The following is an 18,616-nucleotide window of genomic DNA, read 5'->3' as shown; positions in this document are numbered from 1 at the left end:
ACACCCGTGACTACAGGGACAGCTTCTGGGCTAGGGCTTATAGTGAACTCCGTATTCTTCACTGTGCTGAGAACACGCAGAGAAGTGAGAGCAAGGAGCTGCTGAAGTACTTAGGACAAACCTAGAGATTGTGAGACACAGCGGCAAAGCCAGTCACAGCGAGAGGCCCTTTCTTCTCCTGAGGAAGGAACGTATTTATTGTTCCTGGGGATTACGTCAGGGGTATGGATCTCTTTTTCCATAGGCATGTATTGAACAACAGCATGTTCACAGGCTGGCATAGGTTGCAGATACTATATTGATTCTGTGAGCAATGCTTAGAAAAATCAGAAGTGCTGGTTTAAAGTGCCACAAAAGCATACTGCTTAAAATACCAGAGTTAGAAACAAGGGGTAAATCCATGTAACCCAAAGCGATAGAAGTACAATTATTGACTAAATCAAATGAGATTATTATTTTTTTAATGATGGTTTAGATCAGCATGCAAATACTTTTTTAAAAATGCTGCTCTACAAAAACATTATTTTACTTTAATCTTTTAGATCCAAACATCTTTATAAAATAGCTGCCTTCTACCATTTCTGATACCATGTCAAAAAACACAATCACTGCAATACAGAGCAAAAAAAACCCCAAAAAACAAAAATAAAACAAAACAAAAACCATTGATTTTTATTGCAGGTCTAGCATTTACCGCCTAATATTCCTTTTTTAAAAAAGTCCCTTAAATTCTCTGCATTTCATTTCCTCATTTCTAAGCTGAATGTTTATGAAATAATATGTCTGTGACCTTATTGTGAAGATTTAAAAGTTAATAAGAGTTTAATACCTTTAAAAGTTAAAAGTATAACATATATGTAAAATATTAATATTACATACATAGTATAAACATGAAAACATGAGAAAACCATGAAATTAGACTATAAGTGATACAAGGCAATGAAAAGTAATCAATCTGTTTTTTTTTTTTGAGTAAATATACCAGAACTTACATCCAAACATATGCTGCCTTTTTTTACAGTAGACACCTTGCGAGGCACTTATTTAAATGATGCTACAGCTCAAAACATGTTTGAATTTTTTTCTTTAAACTGCTATCAGAAACCAGCAACAAGAAAATCAAACCTAATTAATTTGTCATTAAATCTTGTTTAGCACCAAAACCAGTATTCCTAGTTTGATCCCAAAACACACTCATGAGATTTATTTCTATTTGGTTCATGTCACTTTAAAAAATTAGTCACACTAGGAGCACCTGGATGGCTCAGTCAGTTAAGCATCCAACTTAGGCTCAGGTCATGATCTCACAGTTTGTGAGTTCAAGCTCTGTGTTGGGCTCTGTGCTGACAGCTCAGAACCTGGACCTGCTTTGGATCTGTCTCCCTCTCTCTCTGCTCCTCCCCCACTAGTGCTCTGTCTCTCTGTTTTTCTCTCTCAAAAATGAATAAACGTTAAAAAAATTTTTTAAATAAAAATAAAAAATCAGTCATACTCAAAAAAGATAATTGTCCTCTTTTGCATTGTTGGTGGGAATGCAAGCTGGTGCAGCTACTCTGGAAAACAGTATGGAAGCTCCTCAAAAAACTAAAAATAGAACTACCCTATGACCCAGCAATTGCACTACTAGGCATTGATCCACAGGATACAGGTGTGCTGTTTCAAAGGGACAAGTGCACCCCCATGTTTATAGCAGCACTATCAACAATAGCCAAGGTATGGAAAGAGCCCAAATGTCCATCAATGGATGAATGGATAAAGAAGATGTGGTATATATATACAATGGAGTATTACTCAGCAATCAAAAAGAATGAAATCTTGCCATTTGCAATTACATGGATGGAACTGGAGGGAATTATGCTAAGTGAAATTAGTCAGTCATAGAAAGACAAAAATCCTATGACTTCACTCATATGAGGACTTTAAGAGACAAAACAGATGAACATAAAAGAAGGGAAACAAAAATAACGTAAAAACAGGGAGCAGGACAAAACAAAAGAGACATAAATATGGAGAACAAACTGAGGGTTGCTGGAGGGGTTGTGGGAGGGGGGATGGGCTAAATGGGTAAGGGGCATTAAGAAATCTACTCCTGAAATCATTGTTTCACTATATACTAACTAATTTGGATGTAAATTTTAAAAAATAAAAAATAAAGTTAAAAAAAGATCACAATGACCTAACATTTCAACCCACCAGGACGACTTTAATAAAAAGCCATAGATAATAGCAATGGTTGTTGAGGATGTGGCAAAATTGGAATTCTCATATGGCTGATGGGAATGTAAAATGGTGCATCTTTTTTGGAAAACAGGCTGGTAGTTCTTCAGATGGTTAAACATAAGGTTTAACCAGCAATTCCAATCCTAGATGCACACCTAAGAGAAATGAAAACATATGTGCACACAAAAACTTTTGCATGAATGTTTATAGAAGTATGATTCATAATAGCAAAAAGGTGAAAACAACCCAAATGTCCATTAAGAGATGGACAGATTTTTTTTAAATGCACATTTGAGCAATGGAATATTATTCAGCCACAAAAAAGAATGCTACAGTACTGGTGGACCTTGAAAACATTATGCTAAGTGCAAGAAGCCAGACACAAAAGTCCACATATTACATGATTCCACTCATATCAAAATCCAGAACAGAGAAATTATAGAGACATAAAGTATATTAGTGATTGCTAAGGACTGGGGAAGGAAGAAGAGGACCTAGAGGAGTAATAGTCAAAGTGTATGGGGCTTTCTTAAGGTAATGAAAATACTCTAAAATTGACAGTGGTGATGGTCGCACATATTGGTGAATTTACTAAAAATGATTTAATCGTACACTTTACATAACTGAGTTGCATGGTGCATGAATTATATCTCAATAAAGTTTTTTAAGAATAAAAAAGATAATTGTCTAGGATTTTCAAAGTAAATGATGCAGACTCCAAAAACAATTCTAAAATAATAGTTGTAGAAATTCTTTTTTAATGAGGCAGTATCATTGGAATAATTGTATAGCTTTCAAGATAATTATCTATGTAGGAACAGTACTATTTATGTGACTAAGTTCTGACTATGTTTTTGAAAATCAGTTCCAATTCTTAGTAATTCTGCTTCAAACATCTCAAGATCCCTCAGGAACTCCAGTTCCTGTAAAGGGATCTGTCTCCATTGCTCATTCTTTAGCTTTATTTCTAGAAAATGTCAAAAACATTTATTAAAGGAATTTGAATGGCAATTAGACCCAGACCTGTTTCTTGATGAAGACAATGGCAACAACTCAACTGAAGTTTGTTACAGATTTTCCTGCAAGTGGGCATATTCTGATTGCCATCATTGTCTTTTTTTTCATTTGTCATGACTTCTATAAGTTTCTAATGAAAATTATCCAGTCAGACTACATTTATCATGTGCAATCACCACTTCTGTTCTCCACTGGACAAATGCCCTAGAACCTGAGGTCATGTCATGTCATGGAATGCTATTCCACAATAAAAAGGAACCACTATTGATATATGCAATAAATTGGGTGGCTCTCAAGGGCATTATCCTGAGTGAAGAAAAGCTAATCTCAAAAGGTTACTACAGTATGATTCCATTTATATTACATCCTTAAAGTGACAAACTTATAAAGTAGGAGAACAGATTAGTGGATCCCAAGAATTAGGGTTGGTGAGGAAAAAGGGCTGAGTGTGACCATAAAGGGATAGCAGAAGGGAGAACTATGTGATGATGGAATAGCTCTGTATCTTTAAAAAAAAATTAATGTTTATTCTTGAGAGAGAGAGACAGAGCATGAGTGGGGGAGGGAGAGAGAGAGAGAGAAAGAGAGAGACAAAAACAGAGTCTGAAGCAGGCTCCAGGCTCCGAGCTGTCAGCACAGAGCCTGACACGGGGCTCAAACCCATGAACTGCGAGATCATGACTTGAGCCAAAGCCAGACGCTTAACCGACTGAGTCACCCAGGTGCCCCAGAATAGTTATGTCTTAACTGGAGTATTGGTTATACAAATATATCTATGCAATAAGATGATATAGAACCATATCACACATTGTATCAATGTCAGTCTCCTGGATGCAATATTGTACTATGGTTATGTGTTATGTAAACACTGAGGGAAACTAGTTAAAGTGACTCCTCTGCATGGTTTTTTCAACATCCTGTGAATCTATAATGACTTTAAAATTAAAAATTAAAAAAGGAAAGTACTAAATGTTGCTGATTAGAGGGATCAATTAAAAGTTTCAAACACTTTTGAAACTTTCAGTAGCTAGTAAACTAAACCCCTACCTGTCCTATGATCTAGCAATCCCAGTGTTAGCCAGGTTCCAAAGAGAAGAGAATGTCCACCAACAAGATATGCATTCAGAATAGGTTTATCATAAAAGTCATAAACTAGAGACAATCTATCAACTGGAGAATAAATAAGCAAAATGTGGTGGATTCATGTGGTGAAATATAGCATTGCAACAAAAAGATCAAATGACTAATACATGCAACAACTTGGTTAAATCTCACAACATGATTCTGAAATAAAGAAGCCAGATACCAAGGAATAATGGTTACCTCCGGGACTGTGGTGTTAACTGGCAAGTGGCATGAGAAAACTTCCCGGAAATGTTTTTTTATCTTAATCTGGGTAGTAGTTACACAAGTGCATACACATATAAAAAATCATTAAGGTCTACACTTCCATTTATATACCTCACTGTATGCATTTTATGCTTCAGTTAAAAAAAAATAGGGAGAAATGCAGAATGCTAAACTTACTGGTGGTGTAAATCATGACACATCCAACAAGGCAAGACCCCTAACCCAGGTAAGTATCGGGGCACCTCCTCTTCCCCAGTATGTGTGGCATTGATGGGAAGAAGTAGATCAACCTGAGAAGAGATAAAAGATGATATTCTAATATTGAGGCCAATAAATCCTGTGAAATTTGTAAGTCAAGTTTTAGCAGGGTCTTGACTGGATTCCACAAAATAGTTACACTACCATCATGTCGTTCACAAAAGCACCTAATATGATACACACTGAGGTCTCTGTGTCCCTTTGAATCACTCCAGGGTCCCCACAAGCCACTAGCACGAGGCAAATGACCTGGTGCCAGTAACATAATGCAGATCAATTTTCAGGGAAGAAGCAAATCAAAGTAGCATAGTTCTTACTACCTCAAAGTTGTGGTGCTAATTCCATAAAAATTATCTGCATTTAATTTAAAATATCAAAATGAATTTTTTTTCAAAAAGCAAAATTTTGACACTCTCCTTGTCAAGGGGCCAGAGGATGGACAATGGAACAGTCTGAGGTTTGAACTTCTTAGCTTTCATATTATATTTTAATTATGCTGCTGTTTTTATTTGTGGTTCTTAATATGCTTCTGTCACCATCACAGAACACTAGGGAATCTCCCTTGCATCTAACATAACACCAATTAATTCCCTTGCTCGGTAGTCCGGAACCACAGGGCCTTATGTTGCAAGCTAAGAATTACCAGCCTTTTGCAGGGGGAATCATTTTTATTGGTTTCATTAAAACTGTTTTATTAGCTTGCTGAAAAAAGCAACAGGATTATGGCAGCATAGATGAAACAATTCATAAACTTGCATAAGGTTGTCTGTTCCTTGCTTATGTAACCTCAGCAGTTAGGGTAAAAATTTGGGTGTGTTTAGTGTAACCCAAAGATCATTTCTGTGACTCCAGCCCTCCCAGTTCCTCTAGAAGTCCCTAGAGGGTGCCTTCCCCTGGGTGCATGAAGCAGTTTATTGGGCCTTTAATTTGTTTAGTACTTAATCCTTACATTTCCCTCAGCCTCCACCCATTTAAATGGTCCTGACTAAGCCCCACTGGCCAAGAGTTCACTAAATTGTGGAGAGAGATCTAAGAAAAGTAAGAATAATGCCCACCCTGAGACACGAAGGAATCTGATTGGCAACTTATAAATCACATTTCATTATGAAGAGCTATGAAGCATTTTGCCATCACACTGTGTGCACCCAAACCTGAAAAACAAAAGTTACTGGCTTGTTCTTCCCTGCAACTTTCTATAGCCAAGGAAAGCCTGAAAATGTATCTCCTACACGCCTAGTGATTTTTTTCTCACTTGATTTTGTATATGTGACCAGAAACCAGTAAATACCACTTCCATTTTGTAATCAATTCCAGAAGCTAATTTGGTTTCAATAAGGGTTCATTTAATTCTGTTTCTTGGAAAGAAGCATTGACATGGAGTATCCTTTGTGACTATACTGGCCCTTTCTCTCTGGTGCAGAGGAACATCCCTGCCGGCTGCAATGCCAGAAGGCAACAAGAATGTCACAGATGTTAGTGGGTTTGTGCGCAGGTATCTGCTGACATTTTGAATGTGTGCTGTCTCCTCCAGGACCTGTGCTCTCAGAAAATAAAACCATCAGTTCTTCTCTGAGATAAATGTTTATGATTTATCCAGAATACTTTCCAGAAATGCTAATGTTGTTTAAGATGCAGACAAACTCTTTAAAACCTCCTCGGAGATTTAAAGATCCTTAGAACTGAGAAAAACTTTTAAGGTCATCCAAATTATTTTATAGACCCACGGAATTTGAATGACCACGCAAGCAACTTCCAATAAAGCCAGGACAAATCCAGTGCTCTTGACACTCAGTTCAATATTCTTTAAGTATATTTGGATTTTGTAGTATCCTGCAAGAAGCCTTACAAGGTTGGACCTCTTATCTTTCAGTTCCCACCTTAATGCATAGAAGGCTATAGCAGATTTTTTGAGAACAGCCTATTAAAAGTGCCTGGGGTACAATGTGAGGAGCACTGGATAGCAGCTTGCTTCAATTGTCATTATATTCATATGATTTCAACTAGTTTTGTCCTTCGTGAGACTGAGGATTAAGTTGGTACACTATCTTATCTTACAGGGTTGTGGTGAGAAAATAGATTGCAAAGATAGAGTGGAACATTTGACCTTCTGTTATTATGGGGCACTCCTATTTCCATACTTCCAAAAGAAGGAAAAAAGAGTCCGTGTTTAAGGCATGCAGCATTGGTTTATTAGAATGTGAAACTAGTACTGCTTTTAGATCACTTACTCACACAAGCATTGGGTTCTTAGTTTATCCCTCAGCTTATAAGGGATAAGAGAGGAGGGAGGGCAAGGTCTCTTGATTTCACTATAGCATCTGTATTTTTAAAAAAATTTTTAAAAACGTTTATTTATTTATTTTTGAGAGAGAACATACACAAGCCAGAGAGGAGCAGAGAGAGAGAGAGAGAGAGAGAGAGAGAGAGAGAGAGAGAGATTGAGAATCTGAGGCAGGCTCCAAGCTCTGAACTGTCAGCAGAGTCCAACGCGGGGTTCAAACTCACAAACTGTGAAGCCATGACCTGAGCCGAAGTCAGATGCTTAACTGACTGAGTCACCCAGGTGCCCACCCCTAACATTGGATTTCTTTCAAGAGTTAGACCTTGCCTTGTGATTGGCGAGACACCTCATAACTGTACTATTTTCCACACACATTTTAATTATTTCAAGGCTTGGTTCCCATTGTCAGAGATGTCAAAACTCCATGATTAGAAGCACACATCAGTGCTGGACATAACCCACATTTGTAAGAATCTGATAATGGTCTCTCTCAGCCAAATAAAAATGTGAGACAAAAAAAAATTTGCTATAAGATGTGATAACTGAGACACTTAAATCAAGGCATACAAGAAATATTGTAAGCAAGTCCAAATCAAATAACAAATCCTATGAATGGTCAACAGATAAGTAAAAAAGGCAGACACTGAGGACCTATATGTGACCCATTATACCAAATTGAGAAGATGGACTTTTAGGACCTGAGACACCAGTCCATAAACCAGATTTCCGATTTTTGTCAACAAGTGGATCACTCTGTAGTGACCTAAGTGCCCCTAAGAATACCTCTAATTGCCTTTTTCTCCCTATCCAAGAGAAGGTTAACACCACTTAAGCAGTTTTAAGACTCATGGACTGCACATAAAGACGATTATTTGTTTAAATGCTACCATGTCACCTTTTTAAATTGTTCCAGAATACCAAAAATGACAGCATATAGCATTCCTGATATCTACTGTATATTTAGTTCGGATTTGGTAGTGACTTCTATTTTTATTTAATATTTACTTGAATAAGGCATAGCTAGCAGTCAAATGTATTCTGACTAGATTGGAATCTGATATGAAAAGACTTCAGCTGAATAATATTGTTTAGAGGTCTTGGCTATATTAGCAATAGTTTGCATTTTAATAGAAATTTCAAGGAAATTTGGTCTCACTTATACTGAAGAGGCATCATAGTGTTCCAAAAGGCAATAGTTTATTTAACAAAAAATATAACTCTGGGTAGGGAAATAAGACTCAGTGATTCAGATGTCAATTTCAAATGTCAACCTTGCTATGAATCTGTCTCATGAAAAGTATCATTTGTCTCAGCCTTTAGTCTTCTTTAAGCACCCAGCCCTCTTCTCACATCTGTGGGTCTCTTTATTTGTGCACTACAAATATCCATTCAAAAACCCCACAGAGTCATCCATTTTATTTTCTGCATTTTCAGATTTAACAGAGACTAGAAAGCAGAATTTTTCTGGATAGTTAATTCACATAACTATCATTTTATTGGCATAACGTTTTATTGTGCTTTGCATTTTTGCACTTTGCAAATATTCCTTTTTTTTTTTTTTTTTTTTTTTTTTTTTACAAATTGGAAGATTTTAGCAATCTTGCATCAAGCTACCAGCACCAGTTTTCCAACAGCATTTGCTCAGTTTGTGTCTGTGTCACTTTTCAACGTTTTTTGTTTTGTTTTGTTTTTTTATTTATTTTTGGGACAGAGAGAGACAGAGCATGAATGGGGGAGGGGCAGAGAGAGAGGGAGACACAGAATCGGAAACAGGCTCCAAGCTCCGAGCCATCAGCCCAGAGCCTGACGCCGGGCTCGAACTCACGGACCGCGAGATCGTGACCTGGCTGAAGTCGGACGCTTAACCGACTGCGCCACCCAGGCGCCCCTCTGTGTCACTTTTTGTTAATTCTCACAATATTTTGAATTTTTTCATTATCATTACATTTGTATTATTATTACATGGTGACCTGCAATCAGTGGTCTTGGATGTTACTATTGTAATTGGTTTGGAGTGCCATGAACTGCACCCTTAGGCAACAAACTTAATCAATAAATGTATGCGTTCTGACTGCTCCACCATCTATCTTCTCCCCATCTCTCCCCCTCTCCTTGGACTTCCCTATTCCCTGAGACACAACAGGACTGAAATTAAGCCAATTATTAGCCCTACAATGGCCTCTAAATACTCATGTGAAAGGAAGAGTCACATGTCTCTCATGTTAAATAAAATTATTAAGCTTAGTGAGGAAAGCATGTAGATAGCCAGGAGCAGCAGAAAGCTAGGTTTCTTGCACCAAACAGCCCAGTTGTGAATGCAAAGGGAAAGTTCTTGAAGGAAGTTTAAAGTGCTACTCCAGTGAACTCCATGAATGATAAGAAAGGAAAACAGTCTTATTGCTTTAGTGGTCTAGATAGAAGACCTAACTAGCTACAGCATTCACTTAAACCAAAGCCCAATCCAGAACAAGACCCTAACTCCCTTCAATCTAAGAAGGCTGATAGAGGTGAGGAAGCTGCAGCAGAAAAGTTTGAAGCTAGCAGAGGTTAAGGTTCATGAGGTTTAAGGTTTTAAGGTTTAAAAATGCAAGGTGAAGCAGCAAGTACTGATGTAGAAGCTGCAGAAAGTTCTCCAGAAGATCCAGCGAAGATAAATAATGAAGCTAGCTATACTAAACAACGTATTTTCAATGTAGATGAAGCAGTCTCCTATTGGAAGAAAATGGACATCTAGGACTGTCATAGCTATAGAGGAAAAGTCAATGCCTGGCTTCAGAGTGCAAGCTGACTCTCTTGTTACAATTATGTTGCTACTTTGCTGGTGCTCTATAAATGGAACAGCAAACATGGATGGTAGCACATCTGTATACAGCATGGTTTACTGAATATTTTAAGCCCAATGTGGAGACCTACTTCTCAGAAAGAAATAGTCCTTTCAAACTATTACTCAGTGACAATGCACCTGGTCACCCAAGAGCTCTGATGGAGATATGCAATGACATTAATGATTTGCATGCCTGCACATCCATTCTGAAGCCCATGAACCAAAGAGTCATTTTGACTTTTAAGTGTTCTTATTTAAAAAAATACATTTCATAAGGCTATAGCTTCCATAACTAGTGATTCCTCCAATGCATCTGGCAAAGTAAATTAAAAACCTATAAGAAAAGGATTTACCATTCTAGATACTATTGAGAACATTCACAATTCATGGGGAAAGGTCAAAATAGCAACACTAATAATAGTTTGGAAGACACTGATACCAACAGTCATGGATGACTTTGAGGGGTTCAAGACTTTGGTGGAGGAAGTAACTAAGATGTGGTGGAAACAGCAAGAGAATTAGAGTTAGAAGTGGAACTTGAAGATGTGACTGAATTGCTGCAATCTCTTGATAAAACTTTAACAGATGAGGAGTTGCTTCTTTCTCATGAATGAACAAAGAAAGTAGTTTCTTGAAAAGGAAACTACTCCTGGTGAAGATGATGTAAAAATTGTTGAGGTGACAGGAAAGGACTTAGAATATTACATAAACCTAACTGATACAGCAGTGGCAGGGTTTGAGACAATGGATTCTAATTTTGAAAGAAGTTCTACTGTAGGCAAAATGCTATCAGAGAAATTGTTCATGAAAGGAAAAGTCAATTGAGGTGGCAAACTTTATTGTTGTCCTATTTTAAGAAATTTCCACAGCCATTCAGCAACCACCACCTTGATCAGTCAGCATCCATCAACACTGAGGCAAGACCTTACACCAGTAAAAAGATTCCAACTTACTGAAAGCTCAAATGATAGCATTTTTATCAATAAAATATTTTTAATTAAGGCATATAGGTTGTTTTTTAGACAGAATGGTATTGCACATTTAATGGACTACATTATACTGTTAACATAACTTTTATATGCACTGGGAAACCAAAAAAATTCATTTAGCTTGCTTTTTTTTTGCAATATTCACTTTATTGCAGTAGTCTGGAACTGAAACTACCATATATCCAAAGTATGCCTGTATGTATGTCCCTTTTACCTTTCAACCAATCATGTTTAGCATGACAAGTTTTTAAATGTATTTTATTATTATTATGGGGTTCCTAGGTAAAAATTTTAATATCATTAAAAATAGCATAGTGAACACTATGTTGATAAAGAGATCAATCTATTACAAATGGGTAAGGAATGAGACCACTGTATTCACTAATTATTGCTGCATAACAAATCACCTCAAAACGTAGTGGCTTAAAACAACAAATATTTATTATCTCACAGTTTCTTGGGTCAAAAATCCAGATACATCTTAGTCAGACGCAGGGTGTCTGGCAAGGCTGCAGTCAAGGTGACAAACAGGGCTGCCTCATCTTATAACTTGACTAGGTACAGATCCACTTCCAAACTCACTCATGTTGCAGTTGGCAGGACTCAGTACTTCACTGGTTATTGGATGGAAGGCTTCAGTTTGACTGGATAGCAGCAAGAAACCACTCTCAGTTCCTTATCATGAGCCTTCCCCAACACAGAAAGTTACTTCATCAAAGTGTGTAAGAAAAGTCAAAGAGAGAAAGTATGCAAGCAAGATAGAAATGGCAATCTTCTTCTAATCTCAGAAGTGGCACCCATTCACTTTTGTCATATTTTATTTGTTAGAAGCAAGTCACTAAGTCCAGCTATACTCAAGGGGGGAGGATTATACAGGACATGAATAAGCAAAAGGTGGGGGTCATTAGGAACCATTATAGAGCCCACCTACCACACACACAGATCTAGCCATTGGAATTCCAGTAGATTCAGCCATTTGGGATATAGTGTTAAAAGCTAAGGTCTACAAAAGGAACAGCAAAGGAAACAGATGTTCCAAAGGCTTTTCCCTTATTGACAAACAGATGGAGTTGCCCTCAAACCTATAGAAAAAGCCAAATTAACTTGAAAAATGTTTAAAAAAATTATGCTAACTTATTTTACAGGCTTCGATGGGTTTCCCAAGAAAAGGTTGGTTCAAGTTATTAGAGGTAACAGAATAAAGATGATAGGGAGAAGGGTGATGCTAAAAGCTAATATACTGTACAGAGCGAGGTGGTAACAATTGAAAAAATAGCAGAGATTCCTTCAATTGGACTCCTACCTGAGGCATTCAGTGTTGAGACAAACAGAAACATTAACAAAGGACATCAGGCCAGCAAATGATATCCCTCAGAAGATCAAATCATGCTACTGTAAGAGCTGCTTTGCATATCTCATGAATGATAGGGCAAGAAATCAGATGATGAATAAGAGTGCCAACTCAGCAAGGTGTATGCATTCTGCACTATTAGAATGTTCCCTGCCATTGAAGATAATGGGAAATAAATTTTCAGATGAACAACAATATTGATTTTGATTTGGAATTTTGTTTCAATTGCTTCATTGGCTGTATCTTAAACCAGAAATGCCAGCAGGGAAGAGTGTAAGATACAGGAAAACCAACAGCTTGCTTTGAAAGAACACAGTCTTAATGGGAAGGAAGCTTTGTTTCCAGCAGACTCCAATACAGGCAAAATGGTGACAGGTATTGCACCTCTATAAACACTGAAATTCCGTTCCTCAAAGTAGGTCCAAGGACCAGCAGCAAAGCATCCACTGGAAGCTTATTAGAAATTCAGAATCTCAGATTCATTCCAGAACTACTGAATCTGAATTTGCATTTTAACAAGATCCCAGGGGACCTAACACAGTAAAGTCCAAGAAATGCTGCTGTAATGGCACTTTGAAGAGCTCTCAGAGAACCATGGAGAGGGAGACCAAGTTCAACCAGGGGAATTAAACAATGTTTCATAGAGAAGATATCATTTGAGCTGAAACTCATGAGCTGTGTATAATTTCAACAGAAAGACAAGACTTTTCTTTGTGGAAGAAAAAAATGTTAAAGCATTGACAATAGTTTAGTGCAGAAAGTGGACTGTTTGTTTGAAAGATAAAAAAACACCGTTAAACTGAAGTCAGATCACAAAGGGCTTTGAGTACTTGCTAAGGGATTTATACTTTATTCTGTTGGCAACAGAGAGACACTGGGAGTTTTCAAGAAGAGCACAAAAGCAATAAGAAAAATTATAGGGTGACAGTGTGGAAGATATATTGGCATGAGGACAGGCCAAAGACACACCAGCTGGGAGTGATTAATATGGAGAGACATAGAGTTAGAAGCTATAGTTCAAGGATGAGGTTATGCAACCTTGAAATTCTAGAGCAGTACTAATGGAAATAAAGGAGAAGTGAAGGAATTAGAGAGGAGGAATCCACAGCTCTTAGTAAGCATCATCATTGCGCCTGAGTGATGGGGAGAAAAATGAAGTCATACAGGGAGATGAGGTCATGGAAACATGAGCAGATTTTGAGAGAATAAAGATGAGTTTGTCTTTGTCTATGAAATAGTTGCTAAAATTTTTCAGAATGTCGGCCATGTCACAGCCTTTCATGCTCCCTTCATGCATCACTATAACCTTCCTGGTTTTGCAACTCCCAGCCTTTCCCCTTGAGGATTCCAGTCAGATGCCGAAGAAGGCAGTGCATCTCAATCCAATCAGCAAACGTTTTATCCCTTTTTTCTGGTTCAAGGAACCCAAATGGAAAAAACCCTTTGATAAGTAAATCACACCCTTGTAATTGCTAAGACAGCTCTTGATGCTAATTTCACGTTGGACAAATTGAGTAAATGGAATCCCTTTTAGTAAGGAATCTAGAAAAGTTGGTTGTGTCAGATTTCAGGAAAGAAAAAAAAAAGAGAGTATTAAAAGAATGGTCGCTGTTACCCCAACTGGAAAAAATAAAAGGACAGAATCTTTACACAATTCCACAAGGAAAGAAATCAATGACTGTACTTGGAGGTGGTCCAAAACTTCTTTACTGATTAAAAATGATACAGCAATCATGTTCCAATTGAAAAGGATATGCTTCTGACTTGCTTAATAACTTCATTACCTTCCTGATGAATTATTGTTTTTAAACTCATTATTTTACCACTGTCATTGAACATCCATGTAGAGTGCTTTGTTTTATGGTGTAGTCCCCCCAAAGAGTCCTAAAATGCAGATGCTTTTATATTAACAAGCTTAGATGTCTTCAAAGATGTCAGGGGTTGTTGCTAAATTAATCACATAGCGAGTCTGTGCTCAAGGCATGACAACAGTCACAACGTATCCCAAAGGGCATTCTGTGGGGTCATTTGGGTGAAATACAACATGAAAAGAAAGATTTTTACTAAAATTAACCAGGTCAGATTCCACTCTGTGTTGGGTAGCAGTTAAAATGAATGAAGCCTACAGTCACAATTCAGTTGTAGTCTAATGAGGCTATCTCAAACAAGAGCATCAAAAATAACACAGAAAGCTTTCTTCCAGCCTCAGAGAAAGACAAACATCTTCCTTTTCAAGATTAACCCTTATACCTCTACTCTTATTACTATTTTTCCTTAACCTTCTTCTTCCAGAACTTTACCTTCCCCAATTTGTTAAGTGGGCAATATTGATTAAAAGACATTTGTATGGTATGGTATGGTATGGTATGGTATGGTATGGTATGGTATGGTATGGTATTATATTTATTGTAAGAGAAAATATATTGGCTAGTTAATAGAAATGAAATGAGGTTATAATAATTTTAGGGAAAAGCATAAAGTTCAACTAGTATATATGTCCTTATTAGTGTCCATAGAATGGTGTGAGATGAAAATAAAACACATTTAGAATTTAACGAAATGCAGCAGAAGGTACCACTGAGATTAAACTGACCATTCACACTCTAGGTTACCTCAGAATTGGGTCCCCTTTTAATGTTAATAACAACATACTGAGAGAAATGGCATGTAAATAAACAGTAGTTAGGGGCAAAGTAGTTCATAGAATAGCTAGCTCTCCCTTAACAGGAGGTCTTTGGAGCATAAGGTGAAGAGTTCAAACAGTCAGTAATTGATAAAGTAGTAAATTAAGAACTTGAATTATGTTGTTAAAGGTGTTAAACTGGGCCTGCATATCAAGTATTGAATACATATCTTGTATTCATTTTTCCCTATTGTGGTAATGGTCTGAGAAAATATCTTCATGTTTGTGGACGTACAATGTTTGATTTTTTTTTCATTTTTACACATTGGCATTGTTTTCTGGAAAGGACTTTGGTTGAAAAGCAAGAAAACTTAATCACCAGTGAAAGAGGGATGGGAATTACAATAATGGCAGGTGTATTCTGCTTCTACTCTGGTCTCCCCATCCCTTTGCACTGAGACAACCAAAGGAAGGAATGAGAATAGATACTGGACATTTGACTAAAACTAGACTTCCACATGATCACTAACGACCTTCAGAATCTATAAGGTGGCACTTTAAAAAGGTGATGGACAAGTTACTAATCTTTTAAAATGAGGCACAAAGAACAACTCTAGGGAGAGTCAGAAAGCTAAAGACCGGGGTAATGTTGAGTTGTAAACCAAAGAGAACAAGCAAGTATAATAGATAGATGTTTAGATATGCATCTACTTGGATATATTTCTTTGAACACACCTAGAAATTAACACACGAGAAACTGGATGGAGGAGTCAGAAGTATGTGCATGTGTATGAAACTGTACTTAACTGAAAGCATCTGAAGGCATTTCTCAGCTTCTGACAGATTCTTAGGTCATATTTTTCTTCTTTTGGAAAAAAAAGTTTTTTAATGCTGCTTATTTAATTATATTTCTTTCTGAAAATGTTAATGTATAATAGTTTAATAATCCTTAATTCTAACTTCCTTATTAAGTACATAAGTCATAATTAATTCTTGGAACATCCCTTTTTATGTTGAGTCTCAAATGTATAAGAGAAGAGCCAAACATAGGAACATTTCTACTTAGTAGAACCCCTTTCATAAGACATTCATATAGTTTACACACTTTCCCTAGGTCTCCCCTAAAATTTAGTGTAGCTTATTCATAGAGATAAAAAGACATTTAAACCTAAATAAATAGAAAGAACTAATAAAGATAAGTAGAAATGAATGAAAAAGAGAGAAAAGGTATAATAAGGATTGACAAAGTAAAAAGTATATTCTTTGATTTAAAAAAAAAAATTTAAAGACTCAGGGCTCCTGGGTAGCTCAGTAGGTTAAGTGTCTGACTTTGGCTCAGGTCATGACCTCACAGTTGGTAAGTTCGAGCCCCGCATTGGACTCTGTACTGACAGCTCAGAGCCTGAAGCCTGCTTCAGATTCTGTGTGTCTCTCTCTCTCTGTCCCTCCTCCACTCATGTTCTCTGTGTCTCTCTCTCATGATAAATAAATAAAAACACTAAATTTTTTTTAATTTAAAGACTAAAGTCAATAAAAAGTGTTTTCATAAGTATAGTTTTCATAAGTATAGTGTTTTCATAAGTAATACTATCAGAAAAGTCTTAAACATCATGATTCAGCCAAACCCTTTAATCTGGGGTTTTACTTCTGCCTGTGGGAATCTCTCAGGAATAATGTAAGTTCACCCCTCCCAGGGACTGTTCTCTCCTAGAATCTTCTTGAGGTTTCATGAATTACTGTATTTCATTCATGAATAACTCTTATGTTTGGCGATTGTCAAAACCAAAATGGAAGAAAAGTCTTTCATTACAATGAGAATCTAGTAATTCTGAGAAAAGAAGCTCTCAATTTTAAGGTAAAAAGATGCCTTTTCAATCATGCAGGCTCTGTCCAGTCATCACAGTGCCTTCGAAAAGCCAAAGACACATCACAGACTGCATTTGCTATTAATAGAGAGGTCTCTAACCCTCACCTCTCTGCAGGTGCACAGTGGACTATGTGGCTCTTCAATAAGGACTTGGCTAGAAACTGACTCCAAAACTTAGAGTGTATTTTTTCTGGCAAACTTCTCCCAGAGGAATGGGGAAGGGGTGCTATAAGAGAAACTATACTATATGGGGTGGAAATGGGGGTGGGGAGAATAGGCCTATTTAATATACCCTTTGGTCAAAGACCAAAATACTTCTCAGGCAAGCAGAAGCCAGTAGCACCTCCACAGTTGATGCCCCAGACTCCTGCACCACCTGGCTTTGCTTCTTGATGGGAGAAAGAGGGAATAAAGGAGGCCATAGAATTTTTCCTCAGGTTCATTGTCTTATACTCTTACAGCCTGCCAAAAATGCAAAGGCTTTTGTTCATGGTAAGAATATTGACAATTTACATTATTCAAAACACAGTTTCAAATAGGAAATAACATTTTGTCTGAATTCCCTTTTAGTGTTTTAAGATTCATAGTTTCTTTGCATTCCCAGGTACATTCTGGCTGATGACAAATACGTAGGCACTCATTATGTGCATAACAACCAGTATGCGGTATTTTGATTAATTTGTCCCAAATCTAAAATTTGGACAACGTTTTACACACAATTAACTACTCAAGCAAAACAGACTTTGGAAGGAAAAAAGGTTGTCCAGACAAAGTTGAGTGCTGTGCATGAAGGATTCTGTTGCTACATGAACCATCTTTTCCTGCAATTGCTATTACCAGAAGACATTAGTCATTTTCTTTCTGAACAAGGACAGTAAAGAAGACAATGGCAAAATGCATTTCATAGTGGCATATTGAACTTATTCCAATATAGATATACATTTATTTAAATGACAGTATAATTAATTCTGTGCCAATTACTGCCTTTAAGTTTAAAAGAAGAAAATGCAAAATACTTGCCAAAAATTATGTAATTATAGGAGTTTTGTCACATTGTTTGGTTGAATTTAAATAATAAACATTTTTCTAGATGGTGAAAGCTATTTCAAATAGGGTGAGCTTCAGATTACATTGCTATGAAGACATAAAACTTCTGATTAGAAAAAACACCAACTTGCATCAAATGATATAAATGACTCATATTATGTTGCATTGCTCATTAAAAATCACCTCCACCCACCTCTTTCTTTCAGTCCCTAAATTTCAGACTATCTGGAAACAATGAAATGTACTGTACTGTCTTGGTCTTAGAACTCATGTCGTGGGACAGAATATTGATATAGCTATAGGACTGTTAGCTATTGATATAGCTAAAGGACATACTGTTGTCCTTTTGGTTTTTAGGTCCATGTCAGTTCCACACCGAAGAGGACATACTGTTGTCCTTTTGGTTTTTAGGTCCATGTCAGTTCCACACCGAAGATAGGAACAGCGACCTGGCTGTTACTTCTCAGCTTTTGCTATCTTAGCTGTCATGTAATTATCTGACTAATTGCATTATTCACAAAATTATCTACCACTTTGAGCATTCATGGCTTACTGCCATTCTTAGAAACACCAAACTATTTCTGTGAACAGAAGTTCTGCTTTAAAATCTTTTTAAGGATGTCTTTTCATGATTTTTTTACTTCCTTTGATCTCCATCCTATTTAACAATCTTTTTTCTTTCTTAAATTGAATTAATTTTGCAAAGTTCCTTTAGAGCAGTAGTTCTCAACCAGGTACAGTTTTGCTCCCAAGAAACGGGTGGCAATGTCTGGAGATATGGGGGTTAAA

At 36.9% G+C, this 18,616-nt stretch overlaps 1 long non-coding RNA gene across 2 annotated transcripts in view; it reads right to left on the bottom strand.

Annotated features, from left to right (window-relative positions):
• Nucleotides 1-18,616, bottom strand: part of LOC123385457 — a 354,122-nt gene that overhangs the window by 237,392 nt on the left and 98,114 nt on the right. For both annotated transcript variants that reach the window (XR_006597982.1, XR_006597983.1), the window contains exon 3: nt 4,765-4,877. This is a non-coding gene — a long non-coding RNA (uncharacterized LOC123385457). The remainder of the gene's footprint in view (nt 1-4,764; nt 4,878-18,616) is intronic.

The sequence above is a fragment of the Felis catus genome, chromosome B2 (assembly GCF_018350175.1).
Source record: "Felis catus isolate Fca126 chromosome B2, F.catus_Fca126_mat1.0, whole genome shotgun sequence".
NCBI classification, from domain to species: Eukaryota; Metazoa; Chordata; class Mammalia; order Carnivora; family Felidae; genus Felis; species Felis catus.
The sequence above is the reverse complement of the archived record's forward strand: the minus strand, read 5'-3'. Positions and strand labels throughout refer to the sequence as shown.